Raw genomic sequence first — 17917 nt, 5'->3', positions numbered from 1 at the left:
AGCAATATAAATAAATGTACTGAATGGTTGACCCAATCTAATTTATTTCATATAGATAGATAAAGATTAGTCCAGTAATTACTATGCTCCCCTACTGGGCACTCAAGATACAGAGATGAGAAGCTTTTATCCTGAAGCCATCAAGGAGCTTATAGTCTAATGGAAAGGAAAAACACAATGACAATGATGAAAACCAAAACAAAATTAAATCAACACTTATCTAAGACTGTGGGAAGTGCAATGATAGAGGTGATCTCAGAGCACAGCGGAGGAGAATTTAAGTTATCGTATATATAATAAATATAATAAAACTTAGGAGAAAGAAATCCCTTGGTGTTGTAAAACCTACAGAAAGCTCTGTGTAGAAAATGGGCATTATGGTAGCTTTGAGGTAAACGGAAAAATGAACACATGCCAAACAAGGAGATTATGGAGCAAAGTACAAGAAGCAAGAACAAACGTAGGATACAGTGTGTAATTTGGCAGGATGGAGGGTCCAAGTTATGTAAACACTTTTGGCTACAAAGGAGGGTTTAAGAAGTCAAACTGAAGATTTTATTCTGATTTTTTCTAAGCTGAAAAGTGACAGATGCAAAAGATAATTTTTGGCGGCTTTAACCCTCTAAGGAATGTAGCATGGATTGGAGAGGAAGGCACTTAGTCCGTAAAACAAGGAGTCTAACTGGGAGGCTATTAAAATGGTACAGGTGAAGCTAATGAGACAAAGACATAAGTAACTCCAACAGAAAATAAAAGAAAGGGATGGGGGTAAAAATCCTAAGAAAGTTCAGATTTAAATGGTGATCTAATGATCTTGAGAGAATAAAGGGAAAGACAGTATAACTGGAAGTTTTCACAGGGGCATCTCCCTACCAAAACCCATTTTTGTTGAACAGAAAACACCGTGCTTATTCCATGACTTTTGTAATAATCTATTTCCACTTAAACTAGCTGCTTAGGCTAGAAAACCGAGACAGAAAACACTTTAAAATCAACTCTAATTTTTAGAACCTAGTGGTACTTTAAAACCCTCTAACCATAAGTGATGTCTGGTAAAACCTGTCACTTGACATCATTTCATTGCTTCAGGAGAAAAGAAGTGCAGGTCCAAGAAGAGGGTGAATGTAGAGCAGCCCCAAACGTGCAACCAATTCCTCAGCCTTACAAGAACGCTAGCGTGGAAAAAGCAGCAGCATTTTTCCAAACAATTCACTGGGATTTGTATTGACTTATTTTTTGGTGTTCTATTATACTGCCTCCTAGTTCAACACATCTAACACATACCCCAGGGACAGATGGGATAAATCTGCTAAGAGAAATTTTCTTCTATAACTATAGATAACAGAAGACTCATTCTAGCAGTATGGAAAACCCAGATTTATGAATCTGTTTGAACAGAGCATGGTATGTGTTGCCTTGTATTTTCAGGAGATTAGTTGCTTCTTACAATCTTCTTGTTATTTCTACACAATTCTCCTGAATCAGCAGATACATTGATTTTTTTTTCCATGTTTTCTAATAGAAATGATAGTTTAAATCAATGTTACAAAATTACCTTACAGAAAACTCTTAAAACACTGCAGTGACCATTTTTTTCAGTAGAAATGTGAAACCACCAGGTATTTGTACCAAAAAAACATTTAAGGTTTGTTTCTGTCATCTGCAATATTGTAGAAAAATTATATTTGTTACGAAAAAGTTGAGTATATAGTTATCTCTTTGTAATTCTATAAAGAAAAATAAGAGTCAACATGGACATTTGCTAAGTGAGAAGTACTGAATAATTTAGCATGTATCTAAAATTATTAAAAATTCAAAACTCAGTTGAGTCAAAATCAGTCATTTAAAAGACTTGAGTAAAAATCACCTATTTAGCTTATTAGTTAATTTGTACTGCTTTGGGCCAGAAAGAATTTAAATTATCTCACAAAAGTTGTTAGTAAAACCTTAGAGTCTTGGATACTCTATACAGTCCTTCTTTACAAATTTTTAAAATGTATTAACTGAGAATAAACATGATTGAAATCATCAAATGAAATCAATGAAATATAAACATATATTTATGTGTTTTATAGTTTCAAGTATATTATTCTTCATCTATCCAGTGAAATTACCAATCTCTATCAGTAAAATTACCAGGTGTCCTTTAGAAGTACAGACTTCCATGAATTTAATTTTCAAACTTTTGAAAAATTTTTTTGTGGATGAGTGATTTTGCAAAATTCTTTTGGCATCTAGATACTACAATTTTAACACAGCTGCTGAAATATAGTCCTCAAAATAAGGACTGACAAATGACCACATCTATGCATCCACTTTTCTGAAAAGACATAATTCATCCATTTAGTCACACAAAATGTATTGATTGACTAAAAATGATGATACATTCTGGTTGGTACAGGAGATGGGAAGCCAAATAAAATTGTTCTTGCCCTGTGGCAGAGACTTACAAGTAAATACATAAACAAATACACAAAAACGGCAAAATGTAATTTTTTCAGTGAAAACAGAAAAAAATGCAGAGGGCACCAGGGGAGAAAGAGTGGAACAGAACCAATCAGGCCATGTTGTGAGAAAAAAAAAAAAGAGAAACAGTGGTAGGGCATGGCCACATTAGAGCTGTACTTTGGAGGACAAGTAAGAGTTGACTAGGTGAAGAGTGGTGAGGTCGCTTGGGACAAAGAGAAGCAGCATAGAAGGCAGAGACCCACTGAACTGGATTTTCAGGAGCTTGTAAAGGATTCTGAGAATAAAAGAAATCTAGGTCACAGAGTGATATAGATAGGACCAGATGATTCCTGCTAAACGGGTGTGACATTTCGTCCTCTGTTCAAAGACATTTTTGTAAGAGCGATACAATCAGATTTACATTTTGGAAAGGGCGCTTTAGAAGCAATGTAGATGAGGGTTAGAGAAAGAGCAAAGACAAAGAGCTGGGAAATCCAGTTGAGAATTTTTATTCATAGTAGCGCCCGAAGATACCATTTCATCAGGGCTTTTAAAGGACAAAGAAATTCTGCAAAATCATGACATAATATTTGCCACTGATAGTATAATCTAAAAAGGCCAGGAAATTATAATTTCTGGAACTTTTACCCAATACTGGATTTTTTTTTTTTTTTTTTTTTTGAGACGGAGTCTCGCTCTGTGGCCCAGGCTGGAGTGAGCGGCGCCATCTTGGCTCCCTGCAAGCTCCGCCCCCCGGGTTCCCGCCATTCTCCTGCCTCAGCCTCCCGAGGAGCTGGGACCACAGGCGCAGCCACCGCGCCCGGCTGGTTTTTTGTATTTTTAGTAGAGACGGGGTTTCACCGTGTTAGCCAGGACGGTCTCAATCTCGTGATCCGCCTGTCTCGGCCTCCCAAAGTGCTGGGATTACAGGCCTGAGCCACCGCGCCCGGCCAATACTGGATTATTTTAAAGACCACTAACAAAAAACTGTCAGCGTCTGTTATTTATCCTACAAAATATATTTTCATGTGATGTTTATTTATATTGTACATTTACTCCAAGTTGTAATGTGTTGTATTTCAAATGCATCCAATAGACTATTGTCACCAGAACTTATGCCGCATTGATCTTGCTGGAACTAAAATCATCTAATCATTTTTTAATTTAAAAAAATGGAAAATATGGAAACATTTATCAAAGCAAAAACTTTGAAGAGTATTCAAGTCTGTGAAAATACACATCCTTTCCTATTATCACCTGAAGGTGGACCAAAGAAACAAATGGCATCAATTACTTTTACTTTTGTAGACTCTCTGCCTGCCCAAGATCTATATTGCAATCTTCTGTGAAGGGATATCAGCCGAAGGAATTTATTTTTGAGGTTTTAAATGAAAAACTGCATCAACAATTCTTCTAATAACCCTGCACAGTTTCAGCGTCTCTGCCAGGTGGCAGTGAGAATGGTCTGAAAAGACAGTATTTGGCTGATGGCACCAATGGGAGGGAGTAGACAGAGGTGGCATTTTATCAACACAGCACAATAGCACTAAGTGTGCTATACATAAAATAGATTTTCTATAATGACTCCCATTAAGTATAAAAAAAGAAAAAAAAAACACTACTAGGTCCTCAAGACGACAATTCCAAACACACGTTTAAACCCAATGTGAATTAAAGAGATTGAGTTATAAACTCCAGAAGAATATGCCTGTTATAAAAATGGCAATTCTCCTATATGTCTCTAAGAGAGAAGACTATAAAATATGTATTTATATTGTGTCTAAAACCTGAAAGCATTGGAAAAATCTTTTGTAACTACGATGTAATATCTTACTTGCTTAATCTGTCAAGTGATTATACCTTATTGCTTCAGCTATAACTAGAAATGAGATGAAGCCAACAGAATGGCACAATTTAGTGTTTAATCAACACTTGCAAGTTACAAAACAATAGCTCTGTAAGAAAAGTATGTTGTGTGATTTCCAGAGAAGTAGACCCAAATATAAAAAGGTCAATTAAGATTAGAGGTCTGGGACAGTTCACTTGAAACTGTGTTTTGAGAATTTATATACAATGCACAGTAAATTAGATTTGATTTCTGCTAAATTATGCTTTGATACTGCATTCAGCCCAAGCTGGCTTCAATCAAAGTCACGCTACAGTTCTGTTATGTTAATGCCTGCCAGTGAGTGCGAGTGGGTGATATGGAAATCAGATAGCTGAACATGAGTAGCAAGCACAGGCTGGGCATGAGGTGGGCTTTGAGATGAGGGGATGGGGGACTCTAAAGGTTAATCACATCATGTTCAGAGTGGTTTCAACAGGAAAATACGACTTCCTATGGCAGGCATTAGCACGGAGAGAGTCACGCAACAGCTAGGTCCATTCATATGTGGCACAGGGTGAACACAGGCATGCTCAGCCACTCTTTTTCTTTGGATATAATTTTATGCCTGATGAATAAACTTTTAATTCTATAATAGCCATTTTGAATTTTTTGACAAACTCAAGTAGAATTGTTTTTGCTATTTCATATATTTGCTTGTTAAATACTACCATATTCTATAAGCATATTTAAGAAGCATTCTCTTCCATCATTTGCTTGAGTTAAAATTTCACTTAGTCACAACCCATTTAATAGAATGGCAATAATTAACATTAATTGAGTGCTTATTATGTGCCAGAGTTTGTGTTAACCCTTCCACAGGCATTATCTCAATTAATATTTGAAAAGCCTTATGTTTCGACTACTATCATAATGAAGTAAAACCAGTAAACTGAATCTCATGAAGGACATAAGTAACGCAGCTTTATTATTTTATTTTATTTTATTTTATTTTATTTTATAATTTTAAAGTTCCGCTGTGTGTGTGCAGGATGTGCAGGTTTGTTACATAGGTAAATGTGTGCCATGATGAACTGCTGCACCTATCAACCCCTCACCTAGGTGTTAACCGCAGCAAGCACTCGCTATTTTTCCGGATGCTCTCCCTCCCGCCATGTGCCCCCACTGTCCCCGACTGGCCCCAGTGTGTATTGTTCCCCTCCCTGTGCCTATGTGTTCACATTGTTCAGCTTCCACTTATAAGTGAGAACATGCAAGAAACACAGCTTTCTGAAAGTTAAATTAGATTGGAGGACAGGTTTGATTTCTGGTTTATTCCAATGCCACAGTAGGAACTCTTAAACACTGAGATGCCAGATTAATTTGGTTCCCTTTGAACCAAGATCTGATTAACTAAAAATATGTCATATCTAACACCAAGAAGAATGATAGAATTTTAATGCCATAATTTCCAATACGCTATAAAGATTTGAAAAATAATAACATCATGTTTTCCCTGAATAATTGTTTTTATCATTAGGGTAGCATAAAACCCATTGTCTTTCTCTTTCTATACTACCTAGAAGTATAACCGTTCTTAAGTACACTTTCTTCAAGTCACTCTTTATTCATAAACCTATCGTGCCTTTCATTTCATCACAGTGAAAACCTACAATTCTTATCATAGCAATGCTTGCAAATTATTCTCCTCAGTATAGCATTTTGGCTTCCATCAGCTGATCTAAGATTTTCCAATCCTGACACTCATTTGTCCTCAAACTAGCTCCAGCATTTCAGCACAGCAGTCTCTCCTTTCAATCACTGGCATTTGCTTGGTCTTGTGGTTAACCCACCCTGACGTCATTTATCCTTTGGTCCTCTTTGTCAACAATGATTAACCTGAACAATCTCTGACCTTGTGCTTGTCTTGTGTTCTTTCCAATTTAAGGTACTTGTTCTTGCTTGCATTGCCTTGTTTCTCTATTTCTCCCTAGCCTCTGTGTCAGACTTCCTCAGTCCAGTTTGAAGTTTTTACTGGTATGGGGTGCGGTCTACTATTTAGCATATAAATGGCGTACTTATTTCACCTAGAAAAGCCCAAAACAGTGAATACTAAATGAATGCCTGGGAATAGTACATTTTAAAAAGAATAGAATCCTTGATCTAAAGCAAATACTCAATATTTTTTCCACTTCATTATACCTAAGGAATAATATACCTATATTATCATACCTATTGCATTATACCTAGACACATACCCACCAGTGACAGTGACTTACTATTGCAGTAGTAAATATGCTGTTTGAAAAAAATATATAGGTGATTTGAAACAAAAACTAATCGATTCTGATATATGTGGTTTCAAATATGTTACCTGAATACAAATCTAACCGATTCTGATATGCCCTTTTGTAGAGAGTGCAGCTACACCACGTTGGAAATTTATGACCCAGGATTATAAATGAGTAGTCAACATTCCAGACTAACAAAAGCACTACAGACAAATAAAGGCATTGTGTAACACTGGGTTTTAAAAGCTCCTGCAAAAGGCCGCGCGGGGTGGCTCACGCCTGTAATCCTAGCACTCTGGGAGGCCGAGGCGGGTGGACTGCCTGAGCTCAGGAGTTTGAGACCAGCCTGGGTAACACGGTGAAACCCCGTCTCTACTAAAATACAAAAGAAATTAGCTGGGCACGGCAGGGTGCGCCTGTAATCCCAACTACTCAGGAGGCTGAGGCAGGAGAACTGCTGGGAGGCGCAGCTTGCAGTGAGCCGAGACTATCGCGCCACTGCACTCCAGCCTGGGCGACAGAGCAAGTCTCCGTCTCTAAAAAGAAGAAGAAAAAAAAAAGTTTCTGCAAAAATTAGTTCATAGGCTTGCCTCCACCAACAAGAAACAGATAGTGAGAAATCGTTTCTTTACAACGCAGTATAGACCAGTAATAAGAGATAAATGTTTACTCAACTCAGGTTGGGTTCTAATTTATACATGATTGTTTCTTCAACTTATTTAACTTTATTTAATTTTTACTCTGTAATATTTCATTTGATTTCAAAAGATTTTCTGTTAATAATATTGGAAATGCACACACACTGCCATGGAAATGTTTGATTTGAAGCTTATTAACACATAATTCATCTCAGAGGAAGCAATGTATTTATAATAGAAAATATAAATTAGAAATATAGGATTGAAAATAATCACTTTTATAAAGACTAATCACATTTTACTCATTTGTCACTATTTCCAAGAAATGTAAATGGTCGGGCGCGGTGGCTCAGGCCTGTAATCCCAGCACTGTGGGAGGCCGAGACGGGCGGATCACGAGGTCAGGAGATGGAGACCATCCTGGCGAACACGGTGAAATCCCGTCTCTACTAAAAATACAAAAAACCAGCCGGGCGTGGTGGCGGCGCCTGTGGTCCCAGCTCCTCGGGAGGCGGAGGCAGGAGAATGGCGGGAAGCCGGGGGTGGAGCTTGCAGGGAGCCAAGATGGCGCCGCTCACTCCAGCCTGGGCCACAGAGCGAGACTCCGTTTCAAAAAAAAAAAAAAAAAAAAGGAAAGGATCAAATTGCTAAATTACCTACCTTTCTAATTAACTATTTTGTTTTGTTTTTTATTGGGTCCATGGCAATAAATCCTTTAGATGAGTGATACACATTCTTTGCCACCAGCTACTTACTTGTAGCTAATAATAAAAATCCTTATTCCACAGTAAAACACCAATGTCTATACCTGATACGGTTTGGCTGTGTCCACACCCAAATCTCATCTTGAATTGTACCTCCCACAATTCCCACATGTCTTGGGAGGGACCCCGTGGGAGGTAATTGAATCCTTGAACTGGGTCTTTACCCTGCTGTTCTTGTGATACTGAGTAAGTCTCAGCAGATCTGATGGTTTTATAAAGGGGAGTTCCCCCACAAAGGGCTCTCTTGCTGCCGCCATTTAAGACGTGCCTTGCTCTTGCACCATGATGATATGGCCTCCCCAGCCATGTAGAGCTATGAGTAGATTAAACCTCTTTTCCTTATACATTACCCAGTCTTGGGTATATCCTTATTAGCATCATGAGAACAGACTAATGCAATACCTTTTCTTTCAACAATAATCATATATATGTATATGTGCTTCTTCAATGTCAAAATGAAAAGGAAAAGCACTAAATGATTTACTGCTCTCATAAATATGAAAAAATAAATAAAGAGAATAGAATGAGTAACATGAATCATATCCTTAGATTCTTCATCAATTTAGACTTTATATTCTACTCTACACCCAGGAGAGGTCTCACATATACATACAAATTACATTCATTCCTTGTATGAGTAAAACATGTTACCATTATGCAGCTATTACTCTTTACAGTTTGGAAACAGTCTTGGAATTTGTTGATTGTGAGATTCATTTTGGAGGGTTCATATAATATCAGAACCTCCTCCCCCACAAAAACCCTCAATTATTCAAAATCTGATTACTTGAAAAGGCAGTGAAGTCAGCCAATAATTACATAGTATGACTACAAAATAACATAAGTGGCCTTCTGAATTGCCATGTGTTGCAACTGTAAAAACAATTCCAAGGAGGGCCAATAACACCGAATTTATTTTGGTAAGTGTAATACACATACACCCCCAAAATATGTATATGTTTTGTGAAAGTGGTTCAAACCATTTTCTTTCATTTAGAGTCACACATAATGTGCTCCTGCCTGAAATGGCACAATGTAAATATCAAAATGAAATACTGATTTTGAAATAATGAAATAATCATTCTAGAATGGAAAGAATGCTTCTGAAAAGAGTTAACTCAGTTCAAAATGTCTTACATTTTTAGATCTCATAAGCAGGCACATAACAGTGTTATAATGAACAGCTACAAGCACATAGCCATTTTATACTTGGGTCAGTGCCTTAACACTTATATTTTTGTTTTTGAAGGCAAAACATTACTGGAACATACCACAGTAATAAATTTCTACAAAAATGAATTCAGATGTTACATGGCAATTCAATTCATAATACTATTCAATTATTTTTAAAATAACATTAGTGGTTTTATTTTGTGTCAGAGGGTACCAAGATCTCTGTCCTCTGGAAGTCACCTCCTACCAGAAGAGACATTCATGGAAATAATCAAGCATGTTACAACACGTGTTACAATTGTGTTGTGACATGTTACAATACAATGAAGGTTGTAATACATACATACTAAGCAAAATAGTAACTTGACTCAGTTGGCCTTCTACAGATGAAAAAACCATAGAAAGAGAGAGAGGAAGAAAAAGAGGAAAGAGATGGAGGGAGAGTGGGAGAAGAAAAGAAGGAGTGAGAAAAGAAGAAAAGAAGAGGGGTGGAAAGAGAGAGAGAAACAAATTTGATTTGTTCCTTTAGATTAAGTTGGAAAGGAAGGGAGGGTGGGAGAGTGTTTCTCCCGAGGGGAAAACACAGGCAGTATGTTAGAGACAGAAGTTTCTCAGAGTGCCCCAAGGCACCATTCCCCTCACCTGGCTTCTTTGTGCCTGAGGCAATCTAGATGGGTGTGCTCCTTTAGTCAGCTTAGGTATTTGAAGGCCTCGGGCAAAGAATATAATTCAACTGTGAACTCGCTCATCATTCAAGTTTGCCAGACAGAAATTAAACTGAGGGATTGTGGGAGTGGAACCATGTATTTTTTCATCTAAATGGTCTTTACTGGGTTCAGCAAGTTCACTCTAATCCTATAATCATATTAAATATTTCTACATTGCAATCAACAGTAATAGTTTACTCACACTGTAAATAAGGTGGGCACATGTGCAGGTAATTTTAAATTTTATTATACTTCAGATTATGAAAATAGATTTCCTTAATTATAGGTAGGTATAGGAAATCATGTAACTATGGAAATCATTATGAGATTCACCATGCAAGTTTCACAGAACTTTTAAATATACATAGGTGTATATACATTATAGGCAATAAAAAGTGCTATTAACTTAAAAACTAATTCATTATTAGAGAAATTAACTCATTGTTTGTAAAGAAATGATCTCATTTTTGACCAGCAGAAGACTAAAGTGGTGAAAAACTTCTTTCAAGATCTTAAATTCCTAAATTGGGAAAACTTGACTTCTTACATCTGGGATAGAAGGGGTTGTAAGTGTGGGAGTAAAGAGAGAGAAACTATAGCTTAAAATGGCTCTTCAAGTAAATGGTGAGACAAGACATCCATTTTCACTCACTTAACCTGTCAACTTGCCAGAACTGTCATGTCAGCACTCCAGCTAAACCACGAGGGCTGATCACATCCCATTATCTCATTTTTTAGAAAAAGATTGCATAAAGATGCCAATCAGAAAAAAAAAAAGAAAAACTTGAAACCAAGGAACAAATGTACTGATGCTGAAGGGATGCTTAGTTAACGGAATTTTAATATGCAACTGCAATGTTTCTTAATAACATTAATTACACGCTTAGTAAGTCACCATCCTAGCTCATTAGTGCCTTCTTTTTGTTGTATTTTATCTCCTACCAGCAGAATGGGGAATATGTGATTGGCCTGTTACCATTAATGTTGCTTAATCTTTTTATAGCACTATTTAAAGCTGCTTGCATAAACATTTTCTAGGCAAATATTACCTATGTATGCATTTGCGTGTATCAATTAACTGCACCAACATTTGTGTGCCCCCACCACACGTGTGATGCTAGACCTAGAGGCAGCAGAAAGATAAATATAACAATGTATTTACTGACGAAGAGCTGATAGTTTTGTCGGGGAAATGAAAATAATGTCCTCAGTATATCTGGAAAGCAATACTTGCCATAAGTGAGATTTTAAAAGGCATTCAGATATATTTTAAATCAAAATGTAATATAGTTTGCTAGTTTATATATTTTTAATAAATCTAATTATGTACTATTCCCTTGAGTGACATTTAATATGTTTAAGTAAGTAGTGTAGCAATTCAAATACCATGCATATTTAGGTGTAGCACATATCATTAGATTTCTTTTACAGTATATGTCTCATGACATCTCTGTCTACAAAGTGCAGCAACTTACGAAAATTCAGACTTTCTTCGAATATGTAATTCAAATGTTAATGTGATTTTTTTCTGGACACAGCCAGTGAAACCTCTTAATACTAATCTCATAATACTGTTTTGAGCCTGAGTATTTATATTATCCTGATATTTAATATTTATAATACTTTAATTTTAAGTACTAATTAAAAATACTTCATATTTATTTTATTCTTATTTGAAGAGACTCCAAAAATGATGATTATTCAAACTTTTGGTGTTTAGGTTAAGATAATTGAGGAGAGGCTTATATTACTTCACTTTCCTGTATTGAGTAGAACAAAAGACATGAATAATAAGGAAAAACCACCAGAGCCCCTAAACCACAAATTATGAAGTGCCCCTGCCAAGTACAGTAAAGTCTGAAGAAAACTGAGGAAGCACACTGGACACCAACCTAACTAGCCTTAATCCTTTATCAATACCAGTTGCACAAAAATTATCTAACATCATTGTGAGAGCCCATCGCATGATCCTTGTATGGGAAAAATAACACTTAGAGTGAGACATGGGAAATATGAGACATAACTGTAGAAAATAAGCTAACATTCAGAAGGCAGAGGAAGAAGTACTGAAAGAAAGAAAGAAAAAAAAAGCCTACTGTAGTTGGCAGAATTCTGAGGCCCCATGACCTCAGGCAGGCCCTTCCTGGAAATACTTTCATGATTATATTAGGTTACAAAAAATATTTAGAGATATACTTAAGGTTACTAATCAGTTGACCTTAGAATGGGTTGATTCATCAGCTGGGCCTTACTTAATACTCTGGAACTTTAAATCAGGAAATTGTCTCTAGCTGATATCAGAAAGAGGCCTCAGAGAGCTACAAAGCAAAGCACATGAAGAATTCAGGGTACCCCCGCTGGCTGTGGAGACTGGCGGCAGCGATGTGCGAAAGCTGAAGAGCAGTCACTCAAAACAGTGAGTCACCCTGTCTAACAGCCAAGGAGGTGAGAACTTCAGTCCTACAACCACAAAGGACCAGATTCTGACAAACACCACAAGGAACTTTGAAGTGGATTCTTCTGGAGAGTCTCCAGAGGAGAGCGCCACCTGGCCAATATCTTGATTTGGGTCTGTGAGACCGTGAGGAGAAAACCCTGTTGCGACTGCCTGCATTTTTGGACCTATAGAATGACATGGTTTTAAATTCCCTGATGTGTGGTCATTTTTATGCAGCAATAGAAAACTGACACACCTGAAAACCATCCTTATGATGAAGCAGAGAGTATAAAGGAAGATGAGGAGAGAGTTCTATAGGAAAATGCACACAGCTCATAACTTAAAAAGGGTGATTCTGTATCACCAGGCCGAGTATAATACTGAGAAGAAAATAGTATGTTTTTAGTAAGATATGAAAAACAACATTCCAAATAGGGGTTATTGAATTACCCCGCTATTTCACATTTTCTCTTCTCCAAATATGCAAACTCTAGTCTTCAGAGCTAACTAGAAAATGAATAATCAGACAGTAACCAAAACAGAATCTATGCAAAACAAAATTTAACACAAACTTGTATATTAACTAAGTACTTATTTCATTCATGACAGAAAAAGAATGTAATTAATTAAAAAGAGATAAAGAACCTGTGTCTTCCAAGAATTACTCAAAGAAATGCAGAAACAATTTAAAATAAATACTTAGGCAGGCATAGTCTAAATGAAATTATATACAATGAAATCTCTCTTTTAAAAACTAAGAAAGGGGTACAAAGGCTAAAAGACAAGATAAAGAATTTCATATTAGAGCTTAACAAGAAAACAACAAAAAACAAAAAAATTAGATTATATTTTAGAAATAAGAAATACATAATGATTGCAATTTTAAAAGTTGGAGACGTGGTATATTGTCATTGAGAAATATACAATATCAAATAAAAATGACTGAATTATAGAGAAGTTGATAAATGTGAAATTGAGACTAAGGAAAGCCAATATAACTAACGTATTTGAAGAAACGAGAAAGTAAAACAGAAAAAAAAAATCAAAGATAAAACAGAAGAAAAGGTTATTGAAGTAAAGCAAATTAAAGCATAGATGTGGCAGATTTAAGTGGCTCATTGTGTCCTAGAAATATTACATACAGGACGATCATAACCAAGATATAACTAAGCAAAGTTACTTGAAAGAAGGGACTGCATGTATATTCATATGGTAAAAGAACATCCCAGCCAAGAAAAAATTATATTTTTTGTAAGTTTCAGACTTCACTATAATACCATTCAATACCAAGACAATAGAACATTTTTACCAAGTTCTGAAAGGAAAAAAAAAAAAAAAAAAAAGAAGTGTGAGAGTAATTTAATACCTGGCCTCTCCTCCTGTTCAGTGGACAGACATTGTCACGTACACAAGGCTGGAACCAGCTCAGCCTGAGAAGTAATCCACGCTTGTGTTTCACTTTAGAAATGAACATTAGCTTAAGATATTTTAAACGTTTCACATCATGGAAACTCAGTTGGAATATAGAAGATAAAACAGAATGTCTTTTTTAAACCTACCATTTAATCAAAACATATGGAGCAACGGAAAGCGTGATGCTTAATAATAATTAAATGAGACTCTGCATAAAGTAGCTAATTAGCGCCAGGTGCAGGAAACATTAAGAGCTCTCAGGCGGGAGATGATTACCTCAGGTCATGGGGTAACAGCTTGTCCAAAGAAAAGGGATGCAAGAAATAAAAGTCTAGGTCTCCTTTCAAGGTACACTTAGAACATCTTTTGCAAAAAGTGCATCCAAACATGAAAAGGTTCATACATAATACCTTTTAAGTTTTCTGATTTTAAAAAAACTGTGATAGTTCCAATATCAAATTATGTACAGCACATTATATTTTCCAAATTTCAAGTTGGGGTGGGAGATGGGGGCATCAAAATATCTGTTACATTATTCTTTAAGTAACGTCAGATTTACAGTTCATCTTGAATGAATTTTCCAATCACAAACCTTTTTTTTTTTTTTTTGACTTCTTGGTGGTCTCAGAATAAACTGCTTTCAAACATGCTTTAACAAAACTTTGCTTCAACTCATAAAATGGAACTTTCTAAAATGGCATATTTAATTACTGTGGTTAAGCCGTTGAAATATTTAAAAAAAATGTCCCTATAGATTTCTGTCTAGAGTAGTGGCTGCTGCTTTTAAAAAATAATTTTTAAATGGTGAATTTTGCCAAAAAACATGTGTACTTCTTATTACTTCTAAATTCTTGTGTGGCCAATTCCATTCTTCCATCAAAAGGAAATATGCTTTCGGGTCACTAAGTTAGAAAATACTTAGAAGTTTCCATCAAGTTGTGTATCGTCAGTTTGTTTTTGCTATATTAAACAAGTTTCACGTGAAGTACTGGGCTTTCAGTTTCATCCTCCAGGCAATCAGCATCCAGCATATGGTACACACGTTACCAAACGGGGCAGGACAGCTTCCTAAGCAAGGCAGCTGGTAGATTTGACAGTTCCTTTCCAAATTACTCATCATGTTTTGAGTTGCTGCTAGGAAAAAATGTGTTGCCCATCTCCAAAATAGATGTTCTTTTTTATTTTTAAGCTCGGGAGAGGCTTCCAATAAAAAAATAAGACAGATGGGTATAGGAAGCAAGATATTTATCCCTATTTAGACCATTTTCTTCTGTCAGTTTCCTCATCAGAAGAGTTTTCCAAATAAACAAATGAATATTTCAGCATTCATAGTTAACTACGTCCTACGATGTACTTTTCTTTTCGTATAAAGAATGCCTTTGGAATAGTAAAACGTCAAAACCACAGAAAGGGCTTGTGGAGTTTTAATTATTAAAGTGATAGTTGCCCAGATTTTGTGGCAGCCGGCAAATATGAACATTAGATTAAAGAGCTCGTTTGGACCCATTGGTGACGTTGCAGATGCACAAGTGAAATCCGTAAAACGCTTTCCTCAATTGGCAAGTATGTGAACGTCTGCCTTCAGTAATACCTCCCACACTGGGGCGTCCTCTAAGTTCACCTAGAGGAAAACTCTAGATACAGGCCAGAGGAGTTTATTCCAACCGCGATTGCATAGAGTTGCAAACTCTTTAACGCAAATGCATCGCATAAGAGTCATCCATTTAGACAAAATTCTCAGTTTGGGGGTTTGTAATGATTTCTAACGGGGGCTTTCTACACAGACCATCAAAAAGTTTCATCCAGTGAGTAATGTAGTGATGGTTCCTGAATCTCTAAGTATTCCAGAATCTGCAATGATTTCTAATTTTCATTCAGAAACTCTAGACACAAACTATGCTGTGATTTTTCTCTAAATGTTATATACTTGGTACATATTTCTTCACCTAATTTATATTGGAACTAAAAGCTGGTTTTTCTCCCTTTTCTGTAGTCTCTACCTTGCAGAGTACCCTTTATGCTATTGCTAAGAGCTTCAAAGTTGAAAAACATGCTTTTTAGTGCATTAACAAACATAAATAATAATGTAGTTTTTCTACAATTTTAATATGTAATCACTATTTTACTTATACTTTTTGATCATACAATGAATGTTCAGATATCTATGTTCTTGAATTAAAATTGATGTAAGAACTAGATACAAAAAAATGAGGTTAATTGCCTTATTATGTCTCTTTTTTGGTAATCCAATTAAAACATATCGAACACTCAGTTTTAAAAATTAATAGTAGTTGTCAAGTTTAAAGTACAGTTCTTTATATTTCTGAACATTGTCATAAGTCATTTGAGATAGATTTATGAAATGACAGACTTCTCCAGAATAAAGTACAATGTGTCAAGAAGCTATTCTTTAGTTCCAGTCCAATGGGGATTTAAGAAATCATTTCAAACAGGAATAAAAAATGGAAATAACTTTTGAAACATCTTGCAGATGACAGATATGTCTCAATACTCTGTGTATATCACATTTTGAAATCAACGTACTTTTTCCTATGTTTAAAGATTTTAAATATATTGGAAATTATTAACATACTATTTATTCTATGTTTTGAAAATTTGTGAGATAATATAAATCAAGTGGTCATGGTATATTGGCATGAGGTTTCTGTGTATAAAGATCTGCAATTTAAATGTGATTGTTCCTTTTCATTTGAAAAGTCATGAGCTTATAAGTACAACTGCTGCCAATGCAAAACCAACCTGTATTTTCAAATACCTACTGTCATCCTTTCTATTGAGAAATGTTGTCAATCATTCATCTATTTTCATATCTCCTATAAATACTGCAACACTTAATATCGTTAAAAAACTTCTAAACAAGGTTGCAAAGTTTTTGTATTCCATAGTCATCTGAAAAAGGGTCAGATCATTCTCAATCTTTCCACTTAATACATTTTATTATATGTTATATATAAATGTTCCCACTTATTTTATTTTACTTTATGTAATAACATGCTTTCTTATTTGACACATAAATGAGTGAATTTCTGAACCTGAAAACTAGCTCACACATGTTGAGAAAAAGAAATCTGACAGAGTGGTCATGTAGTTTACCATCAGCTCTTTCTTTGTCTATTGCTGCATCATCTTATTCTTTCTCATTCTTTTCTTAATTTTGTATGTAATTCAAAAGACACATAAAATTACCATTAATAGGAATCCTTACAAATACAAGAAAATAAGGCTTAAAAACGATTACAATATATCCTTCAATTTTCAAACTTCAGTTATACAAACCACAACTGATTTCCTCATTGTTTCAAAAAACATCCCACAGCTTATGTTTCAATTAATTGTGAGCCATAGCTTTATTTCAAAAATATTAAAATGTGAAGTAATGTCTCAGAAACTAGGCATACGATAGCTACCAACATTGGCAGACAAAATGCCTTTTACGTATAAAATAAATCATAAACTCAGTCCCCTCCGGCAACAGCTTTGATAAGTCAGTATTATTCTCTCCATTTTATAGAGGACGTCACTGAGGATAAGGGATATTAAATTACTAATCAAAAGGGAGTATTGCTCAGAAACACCAGATCAGAAAGTCAGATTGGGAAACCAAAGTATATTTACTGTGTTTGCTGACGATGTGAAAACATACTGTCTAACAATAAAGTCCATGACTGTTTCAACCAAAGGGGGAAAAATGTGTGAGTCTGAACCAACATATCTATCAGGTGTCAATAATGTCAAGCCAGCACATTAAGAAAGCTTTTGAAGCTAGATGGACAATTTATAAAGCCCTCAAAATTGAATAAGTTGTTATTAAAGCATCTTTTGGTATACTGAAGAAGCAGTGTGCTAAATTTGTTCACTCTTTCACCCATCCGTTTATGCATCCATCTATTCATTTACATGTAACACAATTACCAAATTTTATTTAAACATAGTTATTGGTGGATTAAACTAAAGCTTAAAAGAGATGCAGAAAGCTTATTAAGTCAATGAATTGAAATATTTTATCTTCCAAATGTTTACAAATAATTACCACTTAAATATCTGCAAAAGCAAGCTGTTAACTTACTTTAATTTCACAAAGCCAAATGAAAAATAAGATATATTAAAACCACAAACACTAACTTTTCATGCCAAAGAACACAGTTCCACTCTCCCTCCCCCACTTAGGGTAAGCATGTACTTAAAGCATTTTACTTAATT

At 35.5% G+C, this 17917-nt stretch overlaps 1 protein-coding gene across 6 annotated transcripts in view; it reads right to left on the bottom strand.

Annotated features, from left to right (window-relative positions):
• Nucleotides 1-17917, bottom strand: part of ROBO2 (roundabout guidance receptor 2) — a 1769701-nt gene that overhangs the window by 104819 nt on the left and 1646965 nt on the right. The window lies entirely within an intron of this gene.

Source organism: Theropithecus gelada, chromosome 2 (assembly GCF_003255815.1).
Source record: "Theropithecus gelada isolate Dixy chromosome 2, Tgel_1.0, whole genome shotgun sequence".
NCBI classification, from domain to species: domain Eukaryota; kingdom Metazoa; phylum Chordata; class Mammalia; order Primates; family Cercopithecidae; genus Theropithecus; species Theropithecus gelada.
This window is presented reverse-complemented; position numbering and strand designations above follow the sequence as displayed.